Genomic DNA, 17,462 nt, shown 5'->3' on the forward strand with positions numbered 1-17,462 from the left:
AGTATCATCTGCTGTTTAAAAAAAATCACTTTTTGGCTCTTAGTAGGCACAGTGCTATACCTTATTATATTGTCTTTTCTGTTTCATGAGTGAGCGTGATTATCTCCATCTTCTTTTAAAAAAAATTTATTGTTTATTGAACTACAGCTGATTTTTATTTTCTTGGGCTCCAAAATCACTGTGGATGGTAACACAGTGAAATTAAAAGATGCCTGCTCCTTGGAAGGAAAGCTATGATAAACCTTTGTTGTTCAGTTGCTCAGTTGTGTCCAACTCTGCGACCCCATGGACTGCAGCACGCCAGGCTTCCCTGTCCTTCACCATTTCCCGGAGTTTGCCCAAACTCATGTCCATTGAGTCAGAGATGCCATCCAACCATGTCATCCTCTGTCACCCCCCTCTCCTCCCACCTTCAATCCTTCCCAGCATCAGGGTCTTTTCCAATGAATCAACTGTTCGCATCAGGTGGCCAAAGTATTGGAGTTTCAGCTTCAGCATCAGTCCTTCCAATGCATATTCAGGGATGATTTCCTTCAGGATTGACTGGCTTGATCTCCTTGCAGTCCAAGGGACGCCCAAGAGTCTTCCTTCTCCTGCACCGTGAAGGCATGAATTCTTCAGTGCTCAGCCTTCTTATGGTCCAACTCTCACATCCACACACGACTACTGGAATAACCATAGCTTTGACTATACGGACCTTTGTTGGCAAAGTGGTGTCTCTGCTTTTTAATATGGTGTCTTGGTTTGTCATAGCTTTCCTTCCAAGGAGCAAGCATCTTTTAATAACTCAGTGCATAGGAAAACCTAGAAATAATGGGGATTGGCTGTATTCCTTTTCTGACAGAATTTGCATTTTCAGAGATGCTTCTAGTGGATGGGGGTGGGCAGTTGGGAAGCTACAAGGTTCCTTCAAACCTCATCACGTGGATGATGGTTAGGTATGGTGAACTGTCCCTCCTGGGGAATGAAGCAGCTAAGTGGGGCTTGGGTGGGCAGGGTCAACTCCAAGCAAAGAGAGCCGGAGAGTGAGCAGGATTGCTGTACCTTGGGAAAAGGTAAATGGAGAGAAGCTCTGAACCTAGTGATCCTCAAGGGCAAAGCGGGGGCAGGGTTGGGAGGTAAAGTCAACTCAGGAGGAGCCCATAAGAGGAAGTGAGATGAAAAAGCCAGGAGTCTCGGGTGAATAGGGATGGAGTGCCCAGAACTGCCTTTTTTGGGGGAACCAGCTGTGTGTGGCAGAAGCAGATTCCTCTGGGAGGAAGTCACAGGGCTGTGGCTAGAGACAGTTCCCTTGCTCACTTCTAAGCTTACTGTACACAGGGACAGATTATGTAAGAATTGTTGGTATTTCCATGTGCTTTTTTGTCTCATCATTAATCAAGATGACCTGATTTTCATAGTTCACTGGGCCCTCACCCTTTGTTTCTTTAAACCATCTTTGGCTTGAAGCAAACAAGATATATGTCTACATTCTAAGAGATTCTAATTTTATCAAGAAAATAGCAGCATATTAAGATACGTGGTAACTCTGTTATTATACACATTTATCTGTCACATGAAGTCTCCTCTGGGTAAGTCTCTAATAATTTATTTTCTTTTTTAAGATAAAGATTGTGTTTAGCCTCCCGTGTATTACTCAATTCCATGTCACAGTAGGCATTCTTTAACTACGTTTGTTCTTTGAACTAGGAATATTATCTGGCTTCATTGTTTCCAAACTGGAACTGATTTTTCCTAGTCTGTATTCTACATACAATTCAGTCTCATCTCATCCTCTCTTCCTGCCGTTATTCCAAAACACTCTCCACCCCTACCTGTCCAGGAAAATTCATTTTGAACAAAATTGAGAAGCCCTAGTGGCTGTATTTTCCTACATTATTGTGGCTTTGCAAAAATTAGGGCATCACATAGGCAAAGAGCAGGAAAAATACATGTGGAATGATATAATATGGTACAATGGGAGGCCAGATAGGCTGGAAATGATGCTAAGGAATGAATCAATAAATCAGAGTCTGGATACGATGAAATTCAGAAAAATTCAAACACCATGTAGAAGAAATTTTTGTTGAAGAGGTTATCAGGAAACGATATAACAAAAAATTCTGAGAAATAGAAGAAGGGTCTTATAACTCTTAATACAGACACAGCTTAGTAAACGTTGCCTACTACTCTTTTTTTTTTTTTCAAATTGAATATAGCTGATTTACAATGTTGTATTAGTTTCAAGTGCTCAGCTAAATGATTCAGTTATACACATATGTGGCCCATATGTATATATGGGCTTCCTTGGTGGCTCAGATGGTAAAGAATCTGCCTGTAACACGAGAGACCCAAGTTTGATCCCAGGAGATCCCCTGGAGAAGGGAATGGCTACCCACTCCAGTATTTTTGCCTGGAGAATTCCGTGGACAGAGGAGTTTGGTTAATGACAGTCCATGGGGTTGCAAAGAGTCAGATATGACGGAACTGACACGTGCACTTTTTTCACTTTTTATGTGTGTGTGTGTGTTTACATGTGTGTGTACATATTCTTTGTTCTTTCCCCTTATAGGTTATTACAAAATGTTGAATATAGTTCTCTGTGCTATACAGTAGATCCTTGCTGGTTATCCATTTTATATACAATAGTGTGCATACATGGAGAAGCAAATGGCAAGCCACTCCAGCATTCTTGTCTGGAAAATCTCATGGAGAGAGGAAAGAGCCTGGTGGGCTACAGTCCATCGGGTTGAAAAGAGTTGGACACGACTTTGCGACTAAACAGCAAACAGTGTGAGTATGTTAATCTCAGACTCCCACCCCTTTTCCCCTTTGCTAACCCTAAGTTTGCCTTCTATGTCTGTGGCCTATTCTGTTTTGTTATAGGTTCATTTGTATATATATATTTTAATATTTAATGTGGAAACCCCATCATATAATAGTTATCTACTCTTGCAGGATAGGGTGGTGGCCAGGAGGGTCAGCTCAAGTCAGACAGACTTGAGAATAAATTTTAGGTCCATCATTACTGACTGAACAAGATTTTTAAGTCTCTTAGCACTTTAGTTTTCTTAACTCTAAATGGGCATAAATAGATAACATCTGAAATGATTAATGAGATACCTGAGTGAAGTTAACTTCTTAGAATAATTTCTTTAAACACATATTTCTTAAGCCTTTGCTATGTGCCATCTTCATAGACCTTATGGTCAAGAGAGGAAGGTAGATGATCAAGTGGGCACACGGGTAGGTGATGGCAGATGGAGAAGGAGGGAGACATAAGGTTAGGGGAGCCACAAACAGAGAAACCTGGCTTTGTCTGGAGGCCAGGGATGGTTTCCTGAGAGAGTGGTCTTTGGCTGAGAGGTGGAGGAGAAATGGGAATTAAATAGGTAAAATTGGAGGGGTGCGTGGGATGTTGTTGTTATTTAGTCACTAAGCCGTGTATGACTCTGCACCACCATGCACTGTAGCCCGCTACGCTCCTCTGTCCATGAATTCTCCAGGCTAGAATACTGGAGTGGGTTGCCATTCCCTTCTCCAGGGGATCTTCCCGACCGAGGGATCGAACCTGGGTGTCAAATGTATATATCAACAATAATTTAAAGTTTATTCCAGATCTAATGCAGGTTAATCTGACCTTAAGGTAGCATCTCATGGCAATTTTCTGAGTTCATTCTGGTGATTTCTGTTGCATCTCTCTCTGTGTTGTAGATCTGTGTGATCTCTGGCACTAGGGGGTAAACTGGGCTTGGATTACAGCACAGTGAGGAATGAATATAAGAGCTTCAGAAACAGTTAAAGCAGGAGATCACTCTGATCTTAGACGAGCAAGACAGATGCAGCCGTTCTTGTTAATATTTGGATGATACATTCTTACTGTAAATGCAGCCTTTGGTGGTTCAAAGGGGCTAGTCTGCAGAAGATAAACTGTAGAGAAGAATACACCACCTTGATATGGGCCGTCATTAGGTCCATAATTGTAGCTTGACAATGACACGTATCATCTTCAATGGGACCTGATGTATCAATACAGGCATAACCCTCAATGTGCTTAGGATCACGGGCTTTTCTGGGGCATTAAACGGTGGCCAGTGTGGCTTGATGGCATTGAGAGAGATGGGCCTGAATCGCTGGGCAGAGGCCACGTCAAGCTGGGTCTTTGCCAGCAGGGCCGCGGTGAGCCAAAGCAGGACTGTACGCTGGGGAGGGGCGTGACGGCTGGGAGCGGGTGAATGTCTGCTCTTGCTTCCGTCACAGCGAGAACTGATTGATGGCGGCCCAATTGAACGTGACACAGACAGCCGAGAAGAATGGGGAGATCCGGGAATTATCTGAGAGGTAAAACTGACGCAACTCTGATGGACTGGGTGTGGCCACGGCAGGAGGGGAACCTGTTAAGGATAAGTCCTGGTTTCCCGGTTGAAAACCGCGCAGGTGATGGTGCCCTTCATGGCAATACGTCACACCAGACAGTACCAGCTTTGTAGAGTAACTTGTGCTCACTGCATGCAGATATATCTCACAAATCTGAAACCACAGAGTACCTTTTGCCTAACGACTTACTTTTATTCATGAAAGAGCGCTAAGATTCATTTGCATATATCTCTGCAAACGCACATGCCCAAAAATAATAGGTGTGCTACAACTGGTCTGCACTAGTAAATCTGCCTGCCACTGCAGGAGACACGGGAAACAGTGGTTCAGTCCCTGCATTGGAAAGATCCCCTGGAGAGGGAAATGGCAACCCTCTCCAGTATTCTTGCCTGGGAAACCCCACGGACAGAGGAGCCTGGCGGGCAAAAGTCCCCGGGGTTGCAAAGAGGTGGACACAGCTGAGCACACACACACATACACATAAGCTTAAGAAATTCAAATTTTTCATACTGTTTATATTATTCATCTTCTTCTGACAATCTGCTGTATGCTCTGCTCATAGGTGTCTTTCTTCATTTTTATTTTTGGCTGCACTGGGTCTTCTGCTTTGCCTGGACTTTCTCTACCTGTGGCAGGAGGGGGCAACTCTTCCTTGCAGCGGCAGGCTGCTCATTGCTGTGGCTTCTCTGGCGGAGCCCAGGCTCCGGGCGTGTGGGCTTCAGGAGCTGTGGTTCACAGGCTCAGTAGTTTGGGCTCTTAGGCCTAGTTTTTCCGCAGTATGTGCAATCTTCCCTGACCGGGGACTGAACCTGTGTCCCCTGCATTGGTAGGCAGATTCTTATCCTTTGTGCCTCCAGGGATGTCCCTGCTCACATGTTTTTAAACAACTGTAATGTATCAATTCCCTGATCACCTATTTTGTCCTCAGAGAGGGAAATTGATGTTCTGAGGGCTTAGAATCGTGTTCATGGCTCTGAACTGCTTTCCTGCTTCATCTTCATCATTTCCCTTCTCACCCTGAGTGTATTATATTTCTTTTTTTTTTTTTGCTTGCTTTTATTCTGTTGGTCTTTCTGCCTCAAGTGTCCTTTAAGCACTTCTGCCCCAGCTGAACGCATATTCATCCTTCGAGGCCTCTTTGAGATGTTACCTTCCTTCGGAAGTTTTTCTGGATCCCTGATCCAGTGTTCCTAATCTACTTCATTCTGCTGTGAGTCTATCTCATAGAATGTATGTATCTTTCAAAGTATTAGTCGCTCAGTCATGTCTGACTCTTTGCAACCCTATGGACTGTGTAGCCCGCCAGGCTCCTCTGTCCAGGGGATGTTCCAGGCAAGAACACTGGGAGTGGGTAGCCATTCCCTTCTCCAGGGGATCTTCCTGACCCAGGAATCGAATCTGGGGCTCCTGCATTGCAGGCAGATTCTTTACTCTCTGAGCCAGCAGGGACGATCCATAAGCAGAGTTGCATTAAAGTGAAGTTGTTCCCATCAGTCTCTGCCTTTAAGTCAATAGTTTATAAAATATTTTGGTGATTCTCTCTGACTTAAGTTGGGCTCCCTCAGAAGCAGATCTTGAGATGAGGATCTGAGTACAAGTCACCTCTTTTGGGGGGAGATCCCAGGAAGTATCTTTCAGGGAGTGGGGCATGGAGGCAGGGAAGGGAAGGAAGCTGGTGGGAGGTGAGTTACTGAAGAGGTCACCCCGTAGGCGCCCGGGACTCCTTCCCCCGGGGCCTCCTAGAAGCTGTGTGGGACGTGACTCAGGGCTGGTGCCCCTGCAGGCAAGGATGCTGGAGAGATTGTTGTCTAACGCCAGTTAACCAGGGCTGGTTGAGAGCTGCTGAAAGTGGCCTGGACTCCCAGGGCTTCTGCCCCGGCCTGCTCTGCTTCTGGGACAAAAACACCCCAGCGGCCAGGGGGCAGCTCACGCAGAAGCTGCAGATATTTGCAGTTGGTGAACAGCGGCAAGTGAGGAGCGCTGGTGATGTCTGCAATGCTGTCTGTATATACTTGGAATATTTTCTTACTTTGGGGCATATACAACAGGGAAAGCTTCTCCCCTTTCTGAAAAATTAAGAGGAAGTTTATCTGAGGAGCAAAAGAGTGTATTACCAGAAGGGAGTTGTTAGGGACTTTTTCATTTAAAAAAAAATTAAATGTACCTAGAGTTTTTAGCTAATATATTTTAATGGTGAACATATTGAGAATTGGAGTCTAGAGTTTATAATGGCTGTAGAAGGAAAGTGGAAAGTAACAAGGCTCTGGAATCGGACATTTTTTTTAGTGTTTAAGTGTTACCAGGCCAGAGAAGGGGTTATAAAACCTTATCATGATGATAGCGGAAGCATTAAACATAGCCGAAAAAAGGAGAATTTTGCCATGGACAAGGTAACATGAAACCTGTTTAATGAAGAACTGGGAAGTTGAATATGGCTTTAGTCTTTAGTTTAGGGGTGTGTTACCTGAAGTCTTAAAAAAAATAGCAAATGTATTTTATGTGGAACACACACATGGAAGCAAACTGATTAGATTCTTCCCAGTAGGAAAAGAAAACTGGTTCTTCTCATTTCGCATTCCATGTATTTATGGCACTCACTGTCTTCTGATTCTTTTCCACTGTGTAATCTCTTCATTTCTGCTCTTATGCTTCTTCCCTGGTGTATGTGTGTGTATGTGTGTGTGTGTGTGTGTCCAGTCTGATTCTTTGTCACCCTGTGAACTGTAGCCCACCAGGATCCTCTGTCCAAGGGATTTCCCAGGCAAGAATACTAGAGTGGGTTGCCATTTCCTCCTCCAGCGGATCTTCCTGACCCAGGGAACAAACCCATGTCTCCTGCGTGTCTCCTACATTGGCAGGTAGATTCTTTACCTCTGAGCCTCCTGGGAAACCCCATCCTTCCCTGGTACTGACTGCTTTTTAAGGTGATTTCAGGATTTGTAGAATGTGTTAATTTTTTCAAGAAATGGATCGATAGAGAGTTGCAGCCACAGTGTCTGGGCTATAAAGTATTTAGGTGATTTGTTGTCCAGACCCATAGGGGAGGAAACGTGTGTAGATTGTCTAATTTGTTTGCATGATTCCTATCACAAATAACGTTTTAAAAGCAAAGGGAAGTTAAAGCCTTGTGTTACTTGAAATTACTTTCAAGAAACAGAATAGATCACTCATTGGCTGGTTTTTCTGTTTCCAAATCATATTACCAGCAGAATGCCAATTCAGTCCAGCAGTTTAGTTTATTATTATGCAAAGTCCAAGTGAGTGAAATTTTAACCTCTGTTTCTAACCACTTGATGTTGGTTTTATTATAATTAACTTAGTGAAAGGCGTCTGATGACAGATTCTTCCTTGTGCTCCAATTATCTAACTTATGAGGCCCTCCAAAGAGTTTAATTTAACTGCTTTATACTGAAGAGTGTCATGTGGTAGAGCAGGAATATAAACTAAGAATTCTAGGTGTTTCATAAGGAACTCCAAATGTCATATTGGATGAGCCCACAGGGAGAATGTTTGTAAAATATGGTTGGTTATATCTGGAGCATACTGTGGTCAAAATAACACAGTACTGAAACCAAAACTTGCTTCAAAGTAACTTAAATCCCTTTCATCTCTCGAAACCAATGCTTTTAAAAATTCCTCTTCCTATGCCACTCCCATCTATGATGCATCAGTTTTATTTTTCAGATATCCTTCACCTGACAAAACTTTTTCCCTATTCCCAGTCCTCCAATTTCCAATGCTTTTCCCTTGTCGTTCACTTGGTTCTGTCTAAAAAAGCCCTAAAGAATCAGTCTAGCAAAAGTGAGAGCTCCTTGGAGGGCTGAAAACAGGGAGACAGACTAGGTAAAGCTAGATCCCTTTTTATAGGGTAGTGAATTGCTCACAGTATCCCAGTGTATGAGCCAGTTTTGTATGAGGGATGACATACATACTTGCATTATTTACTTTTAGCATCCTTTTTTTTGTTTTTTTTTTTTGATAATCCCAGAAATACTTTGGTTGTCAAAACTTCTCAAAGGATTAATATCTTTATTCTTATGGGTTATATCAAATTTATTCCGTAACTTCTCTGTTTTGTAAATTTTCTTTTTCAGATTTATTGAGGTACAATCGATATACAATGAACTGCACATATTTATTGTATACAATTTGATGAATTGGATGTATGCATGTACCTGTGAGACCATCACCAAAATCAAGGTAATAATCATACTCATCACTGCCAAAAATTTCCTTGTGTTCCTTTGTTTTTTAGGTTGGAGGGTAAGACCACACCATGAAAATCAGATCATATTGCATCCCATCCCCCGTGGCTTCCCACTGCACTTAGAATAAAATTGAAAGCCCATAACCCAGACCTATGTGTCCACAGTTGTTCAAAGGACCAATATCTTCGAAAAACACTTAATTTTTCTTGGTCATAACCAATTTTGACACTATCATAACTATCTTCTTGGAAAGTGAAAGTGAAGTCGCTCAGTCATGTCCAGCTCTTTGCGACCCCATGGACTGTAGCCCACCAGGCTTCTCCATCCATGGGATTTTCCAGGCAAGAATACTGGAGTGGGTTTCCATTTCCTTCTCCAGGAAATGCAGTTTAAATTAATTGCTGCTCCCAACCAATCTTTACTCCCATAAACTATTACTTGCTACTTTTCTCCAGACCCTGGAGATAATAAATTTTGGGATTATAATGAAACACAATTATAGAAATCCCAAGATTAATTATAATCATAGATTATATAAGCATGAATAACATAATTGGTGGAAGAAGGCACTCTTTTGAGAGGGAGATGGAAGCATTTATAGTAGGTAAAAAAAAACAACACTGAAATTCTGTTGCCAAATTGTGTTCAACTCTTTGAGATCCTGTGGACTGTGGCCCAAGAGGCTTCTCTGTCCATGGGATTTCCCAGGCAAGAATACTGGAGTGGGTTGCCATTTCCTTCTTCAGGGAATCTTCCCGACCCAGGGATTGAACCTGGGTCTCCTGCATTACAGGCAGATTCTTTACTGTCTGAGCCACCAGGGAAACCCATTTATAGTAGGAGGAACCAATAAAAGTAGAATTTGATTTTCAAGAAATGATCTTTAACTGCACATGTAGTTTCATATTACTTGGTAGAGCCTTTTATTGAGAAGAGAAAATTGACTTAATATAAGAAGCAAACTTTACTTACAAGGAATGGTTCTTCTTCACTCTGTCCTGACTTATTTTGACTTAAGGAAGAGTCACATAATGAAAAGTTGAGCTTGCTTATCAGGCCAGTGCAGCTAATAGAATATAGAAGTGGGGTTTAAAGGGTGGTCTGGAAACTCCAGGGGTTCTAAAGAGAAATTCAGAGGGTCTGGGAGGTCAAAAATATTTTTATAATAATATTGAAACATCATTTAAGTTTTTTTGGTTTGCATTTTCTCAAGAGTGTACCAAGTTTGCAAAGTTCATTGCAACTAACTTTGAAAAATACACTTGTTGAATTTTGGTATAGTATCAAAGTGTAGTGTCCATAATTATCTGAAAAGGATATTAAAATAGTTCTCCCTTTTTCAATTACATCTCTGTGTGAGGCTGAATTTTCTTTGCATATTTTAACCAAAATGACAGATTGCAGCAAATTGAATACAGCAGCATTTAATGGGTCTATTATTATTATTTTTAAATGAATCAGTAAATATTAAAAATTCTCAACTTAAATTTCTAATATAAGAAATATCAGTTGTTATAACCCATGTAAAAAAAAGTCTTTGAGATTCTCACTAATTTTTGAGAGTGTAAAGGGATGCTGAAGCCAAAAATGTTTGAGAACTATTGGACTTTGTAGGATCCAGATGTCATGTCCACATTGTTGTGCACATGTCTGCTTACTTCTTCTAAGGCTCCTGTTATATTTCCTTCACTCACCAGGATATTTAGATTTATGTTAGAGCATAGGTTAATTTCCTCTGGTCTTACAGCTCCAAAGTAGAATAGGGAATATATAACAGCAAGAAAATACAATAGTAATAGTATAGACAAAGAGTAAGGTCAATTTTACTTTTTGTGATTCACAGTAAGTATCAAAAACCCAGTATTTAGCCTTCAAATAATACTTTTCTAAACTAGGCTACTTATCTTAACATTTTAAGGCTTTCTTTTTCTGTGGTGGTGAAGGCCATGAAAATAAAAAAATAGGGTCATGTCTGGGAAAATCATCTAATTTTTAAAAAGTTTTAGAAAATTCTGAAGTTTCAAAGATGGATGAGCGGCCTCAACATTTTAAAGAAAATTTAGTAATGTAAGAAATAAACTTTGATGAAACGAGCTAAGATTTTCTGCTTGCAGGGTGAGTAAAGCTGACACTAGTGGAGCTACCTAATATCCATATTTCACATGCACCTCTCTTCAAGTGACAAGTGCAATAAAACATGACTAGCACGTGATTGACGCCTAGTGAGGACCACAATTTCTCAGAAGATACAACTAGATGCTGTAGAGTCTCTAGATGTTTTTCAAGTGGCAACCAAACGTTGCAGAACAGATGAAATGTTACTGTGATTGCAACTGTCAGCTTTTGATTGCTCAAAGATATACAACAAGGAACACTTCTATGTGAAAATAGATAGGATTTAGAGACAGATTTGAGATTTCCTATGAAAAGTTACATAACTCCAATACTTTGGCCACCTGATGCAAAAATCCAACTCATTGGAAAAGATCCTAATGCTGGGAAAGATTGAAAGCAGGAGGAGGAGGGGACGACAGAAGATGAGATGGTTGGATGGTATCACTGACTCAATGGACGTGAGTTTGAGCAAACTCCAGGAGGTGGGAAAGGACAGGGAAGCCTGGCATGCTGCAGCCCATGGGGTCGCAGAGTCAGAAACAACTTAGCAACTGAACAACAATAGTGAAAAGTTAGATCCATCGCTAAGTGAAATAATTAACCTATGACTTTACCTGTAGGGAATGAAGTATTGTTAGCTAGTGTGGTAAGCAGAATACTAGCCTCCCAAGCACATTTCTGTTGTAATCTCCAGTACCTGTGAATATGTTACCTTATATGACAACAAACAAGCAAAACAAAAAACAAAAAAAACTTTGTAGATGTAATTATTAAGGATTTTGAGATGGGGAATTTATCTTGGGCTATCCAAGTGGGCCCAAGTTAATGTTTTTACAAAATTATTTAATTAATTTCTGTTTTTATCCATTTTTTGCTATTGAAGTATATTAGTACATTTGCAATATTAGTTTCAACGTAGTTATTCAAAATTTTTATGCATTACACTCCATTTAAAATTATTATAGAGAGTTCCCTTGTGGTCCAGTGGTTAAGCATCTTCCTGCCAGTGCAGGGGACATGGGCTTGGTCCCTGGTTCAGGAAGATTCCACATGCCATGGAACAACTAAGCCCGTGCACCCCAACTACTCAGCCTGAGCACCCAGAGCCCATGCTCTGCAACAGGAGAAGCCACCACAAGAAGAAGCCCATGCAATGCAACAAAAGTAGCCTCCATTTGCCACAACTTAGAGAAGGCCTCTGTGCAGCAATAAAGACCCAGTGTAGCCAAAAGCAAATAAAATAAAAAATAAAGTTATTATATAACATTGGCTATATCCCCTGTGCTATACAGTGTACTTTGTAGATTATTTTATATATAGCAGTTTGTAATTCTTAATACCATGCCTCTATCTGGCTTTTTCCCTTTTCCCAGTCCATAGTGGCAACCATTAGTTTGTTCTCTATATCTGCAAGTCTACTTTTGTTTTTTTGCATTCATTCATTGTTTTATTCTTTTTCAATTCCACATGTAAGTGATAATGTATAGTATTTGTCTTTCTCTATCTGACTTAATCTACTAAGCATAATACCCTGATCTGTCCATATTCTTGCAAATGGGAAAGTGTAATTCTTTTTTATGACTGACTAGTATTTAATTTTCCCACTCCAGTGTTCTTGCGTGGAGAATCCCAGGGACAGGGGAACCTGGTGGGCTGCCGTCTATGGGGTCGCACAGAGTCGGACACGACTGAAGCGACTTAGCAGCAGCAGCAGCAGTATTTAATTTTATATATATATTTATTTAATATATTATTTATATTTAATATTTAATAAATATTAAATATTTATTATTATAAACATCAGAATAAATATTAATATTTATCATATATATTTATTTAATTATACACACACACACACACACACACACACACATATATACCACATCTTCTTTATCCATTCATCTGTTGATAGATACTTGCTATGTTGCTTCCATATCTTGGAAATTGTAAATAATGTTGCTATGAATATTGGGGTGCATGTATCTTTTCAAAGTAGTGCTTTTGTTTTCTTCAGAGATACACCCAGGAGCTGGATAATATGGTAGCTTTACTTTTAGGTTTTTCTAAAGGAATTTTCATACTGTTTTCCATAGTGGTTGCGCTCACACAGGTTTCTAAAAGTAGAGACTCTTTCTTGACTCTGATCAGAGCAAGGAAGATGTGACTGCAGAAGAATGGTTAGAAAAGTGGTATTCCTGGCTTTCAAGATGGAGGGAAGGACCACGAGTGGTGGAACATGGGTGGCCTCCAGGAGCCAGAAAAGGCAAGGATGGATTTATCCCAACAGTCTCCAGAAAGAAATGCAGACTGGCAGACATCTTGATTTTGTCCTCATGAGAACTTGATTGGAACTCTAATCTGAGAAATGCTAGATTTGTGTTGCTTTAAACCTAACTTTATGGTAGTTTTTGCAGTAGAAAATAAACATAGCTAGGTTGAAATGGATAACCCAACCCTTAGCTCTTTGTTTTCTCTTCAAGTGCACTGTCGTCTGGGTATAATGTTTCCATCTAAATCCACGTTCAGATCAGAATAGGACGTCAATGTGGCACGTGTTGCTTTTCTATTTCTTTCATGAATACCTTCTCAGAACCCATTTCTAAGTATGATATCAGGGAGAGTGATGTGGAAAGTCAGTCTTATGCAGAAATCATTCTAAATTCTTGCCTTTTCTTTTGGTGGGAAAAGAGAAGAGTCTTAAAAATTACTTAAATCCACTAAACAATTTATTGTAGTGATTTAAGATTGTGAGATATATAAATTTTAGATTATAAAAAACAGTGTTACCATGTGATCCAGCAATTCCACCCTTAGGCATTTAACAAGAAAAGATGAGAACTCTAATTTGAAAAGATACATGCACCCCATGTTCTTTGCAGCGCTATTTACAATGGTTAAGACATGGAAGCAACTTAAATGTCCATCAGCAGATGAATGAATAAAGAACACACACACGCACAATGGAAAGTTACTTAGCCATGAAAAGAATGAAACAATGCCATTTTCAGTGACATGGATGGACCTGGAGATTGTCACACAAAGTGAAGTAAGTCAGACAAAGGAAAATATTACATGATGTCACTTGTATGTGAAATCTAAAAAGATGTAAATGAACTTATTTACAAAACAGAAATAGACTCACAGACTTAGAAACCAAACTTATGGTTACCAAAGGGAAAAGGGGAGGGATGAATTAGGAGTTTGGGGCTAACAGATACACACTAATATATAGATATAGATATAATAGAAAAACAACAAGATCCAGATCTACTGTATAGCACAGGGAACTATATTCAATATCTATTAATAACCTACAGTGGAAAAGAATCTGAAAAAGAATATAGTGCAAATATAACTGAATTACTTTGTTGTACACCTGAAATTAGCAGAACATTGTAAATCAACTATAGTTTAATAAAAAAACTGTTTAAAGAGGAGAATAGATCTAAAGAAATGCTAAAAAGTATTCATTAATTTTAAATCTTTGGCCCAACAGTAGGACGGTGGTGGAGAAAAAGTCAAGGTGGGACAAGAAAAAAGAAAAGAAACAGCAATTTCCTAAACTGCTTGGAGAGAGAAGAGCTGTTTCTTTTTCTTCACCTTCACACAATTCCGTTGACTTAGGGCCAAAGATGCCTAGGGGAAGACCGGAATGTACAGATGGCAGCAGCAGTGAAAAGGGAATAAGAAACTGACTCTGAATATAAAATTAGAAGTGCCAGTGCAGTTTGAAGCCAGCCAAGAAGCTTGCCAAGATGTGAACACATCACTGCTTACTGCCTTTACACGTTCCACCTGGTTTGGGGACTGAGGCAATGTTTACATTTAGCATTTTTATTATGAGACTTTGTACACATTGCCATTGATTTTTATTTAAAGTCAATCATTTAGCTGACTCATTGGAAAAGACCCTGATGCCGGGAAAGATTGAGGGCAGGAGGAGAAGGGGGCAACAGAGGATGAAGTGATTGGATGGCATCACTGACTCGATGGACATGAGTCTGAGTGAACTCGGGGAGCTAGCAATGGACAGGGAGGCCTGGTGTGCTGCAGTCCATGGGGTTGCAAAGAGTTGGACACAGCTGAATAAGTGAGCAACAACAAATCATTTATTTTAAATGAATGGAATTAAATTACTTAAGGGTAAGTAATTGATTTAGAGCCAAGAGTTTTCATAGGCAATTACAGCTAGAAGTCAAGGGGGAATTAGGCTTACCTAAAAGAATTCAATTTTTTACACCACTTTTCTCCATGGTGTCCATTCAAAGCCTACCTGCATTTCATAATCATAGTGGGAAGAAATAATTGTTTGCCCAAAGCTCCCAGAACATGCTGAACATCATAGTGAAAGGAATATATAACGTGTGGTAAAATTGCTGAGCAAGGAGTTTACAGCTACCTCCCTAATCAATTGTGTCTACTGCATAGCACAGGGAACTCTGCTCAATATTATGTAGCAGCTTAAATGGGAAGAGAATCAGGAAAAGAATGGATACGTGTGTGTGTGTGTATCACTGAATCACCTTGCAGTACACCTGAAACTATCACATTGCTAATCAACTATCAGTTCAGTTCAGTTCAGTTCAGTCGGTCAGTTGTGTCCGACTCTGCGACCCCATGAATCACAGCATGCCAGGCCTCCCTGTCCATCACCAACTCCCGGAGTTTACTCAAACTCTTGCCCATCGAGTCGGTGATGCCATCCAGCCATCTCATCCTCTGTCATCCCCTTCTCTTTCTGCCCTCAATCTTTCGCAGCATCAGGGTCTTTTCCAATGAGTCAACTCTTCGCATGAGGTGGCCAAAGTATTGGAGTTTCAGCTTCAACATCAGTCCTTCCAATGAATACCCAGGACTGATCTCCTTTGGGATGGACTGGTTGGATCTCCTTGCAGTCCAAGGGACTCTCAAGAGTCTTCTCTAACACCATAGTTAATCAACTATACTCCAATATAAAATAAAAAGTTAAAAAAAGTTACCACATGGTGTCCCAGATCCAATATAAATTTCTATTAAGAGACATGGAGAGCAAACCTTTAAGAAGGTACACACTGTATTTGAATTCTCAGGGCACTTAGAAACTGCCTCTTGAGTATAAGGAGGTTTAGTTGCAAGAGGGATGAATTTGGAGGGCTGACAAAAACCAGAATGGGAAGGAAAAGAATTTCTATGGGATCTGAATCATACTCCCCAAGTAGGTTTAGCTCACAGAAAATCATCATTTTAGCCCCATTCTGGCTTTCTTCTACTTGTCTAGGAAGATTCCATTTGCTTAATTTCCAAGGCAGGAGAAGCTTGCATGAACTCAATCCTCCAGCTGATGTTTGCACCCAGAGGGTTCTTTTTCTTCCTCTCCTTAAAGTCCCAAATAATACTTTGGCAGTATTTTAGCTGTAAGTTGGCGTTGACAGACACTCTTTCATAGGTTCATGATGTCAATCACCATTAGCCATTTGAAAAGACCCTGATGCTGGGAAAGACTGAAGGCAGGAGGAGAAGGGGACGACAGAGGATGAGATGGTTGGATGGCATCACTGACTCAATGGACATGAGTTTGAGCAAACTTGGGGAGCTAGTGATGGACAGGGAGGCCTGGCATGCTGCAGTCCATGGGGTTGCAAAGAGTTGGACATGACAGCAACTGAAGTGAACTGATGACCAAATAAGCTGCTGACCCATGAACACGGAGTAAAATGTTGGTGTTCTGATCTAGGAGAATAATGTCTGAAATACCAAGAGAGGGATGGAAAAAATGTAACACCTCATTAAATAGAATGTTATTACACTGTGACTTTTTATGCAACTAACTCTGAATCAGAGCATCCAATAAATTTTACACAGAGTGAATGTACCTCTCTAAAAACCATACTTCTTCCTGTGCAGGAGGATGCTAACTAAAATGCTGGGGATGGGTAACATAAGAAGTAGGATGTAGTGGAAACTGCCACAGGGAAGTGATGCCTTTAGCTCCCACCCTTGGCTAGAGCAAGAAAACGGAAGTCAGGAGCCCTCAATGTTGGCCTTTCTTCATTCCTAGCTGAAGGATGAGCAAGGTACTTAATTGCTCCCTGGACTTTTTCTTCTGTAACACGGTGTCAAACCTAACATTACTGTAAGGACCACATTAGAGAGACTCCCCAGGTGGCCCAGTGGTTAAGAATCCTCCTGCCAATGCAGGGGACATGGGTTCAATCCCCGGTCTGGGAGGATTCCATGTACCGCGGGGGAACTGAGCCTGAGTGCCACAACCACTAAGCCTGAACACGTGCCCTAGAACCCACACTCCACAGTAAGAAAAGCCATCACAGGGATCTGAGCTCACCTCATCTCAGGAAAACACAAAAATCACAACCGACTGCTGAAGAGCCATTGACAGAAAGGACTGGAATCTGCTAAAAGAAGATATTTTACTTCCAAAGACAAACAAGAAGCCATAACGAGAAGGGATTTGTTCAAGATGGTGGAGAAGAAGAACGTGCACTCATCCTCTCCTGCCAGAGCCCCCAAATCGCAACTAGTTGTTGAACAACTATTGACAGGCAGACACTGGAACCCACCAAAACAGATACCCTGCATCTAAAGACAAAGGAGAAGCTGCAACTTGGCAGTAGGAGGGGCACAATCATGATAAAATCAAATCCTATACTCGCCAGGCGGGCCACCCACAAACCGGAGGACAACAATACCGAAGAAGTCCTCCCACTGCTGCGAAGGTTCTAGGCCCCCTATCAGGCTCCCCAGCCTGGGGATCAGGCCAAGGGACTGGGACTCCCCAGGGAATAG

The 17,462-nt window shown here is 41.0% G+C and overlaps 1 long non-coding RNA gene across 1 annotated transcript in view; it reads left to right on the plus strand.

Moving 5' to 3' along the window:
* The first annotated feature begins 2,643 nt into the window (after positions 1-2,643).
* The window catches only part of LOC122428882, a 33,861-nt gene continuing 19,042 nt past the window's right edge, over positions 2,644-17,462 (plus strand). The window contains exons 1-2 of the long non-coding RNA XR_006265841.1: positions 2,644-2,772; positions 8,451-8,556. This is a non-coding gene — a long non-coding RNA (uncharacterized LOC122428882). The remainder of the gene's footprint in view (positions 2,773-8,450; positions 8,557-17,462) is intronic.

The sequence above is a fragment of the Cervus canadensis genome, chromosome 27 (genome assembly GCF_019320065.1).
Source record: "Cervus canadensis isolate Bull #8, Minnesota chromosome 27, ASM1932006v1, whole genome shotgun sequence".
NCBI lineage: Eukaryota > Metazoa > Chordata > Mammalia > Artiodactyla > Cervidae > Cervus > Cervus canadensis.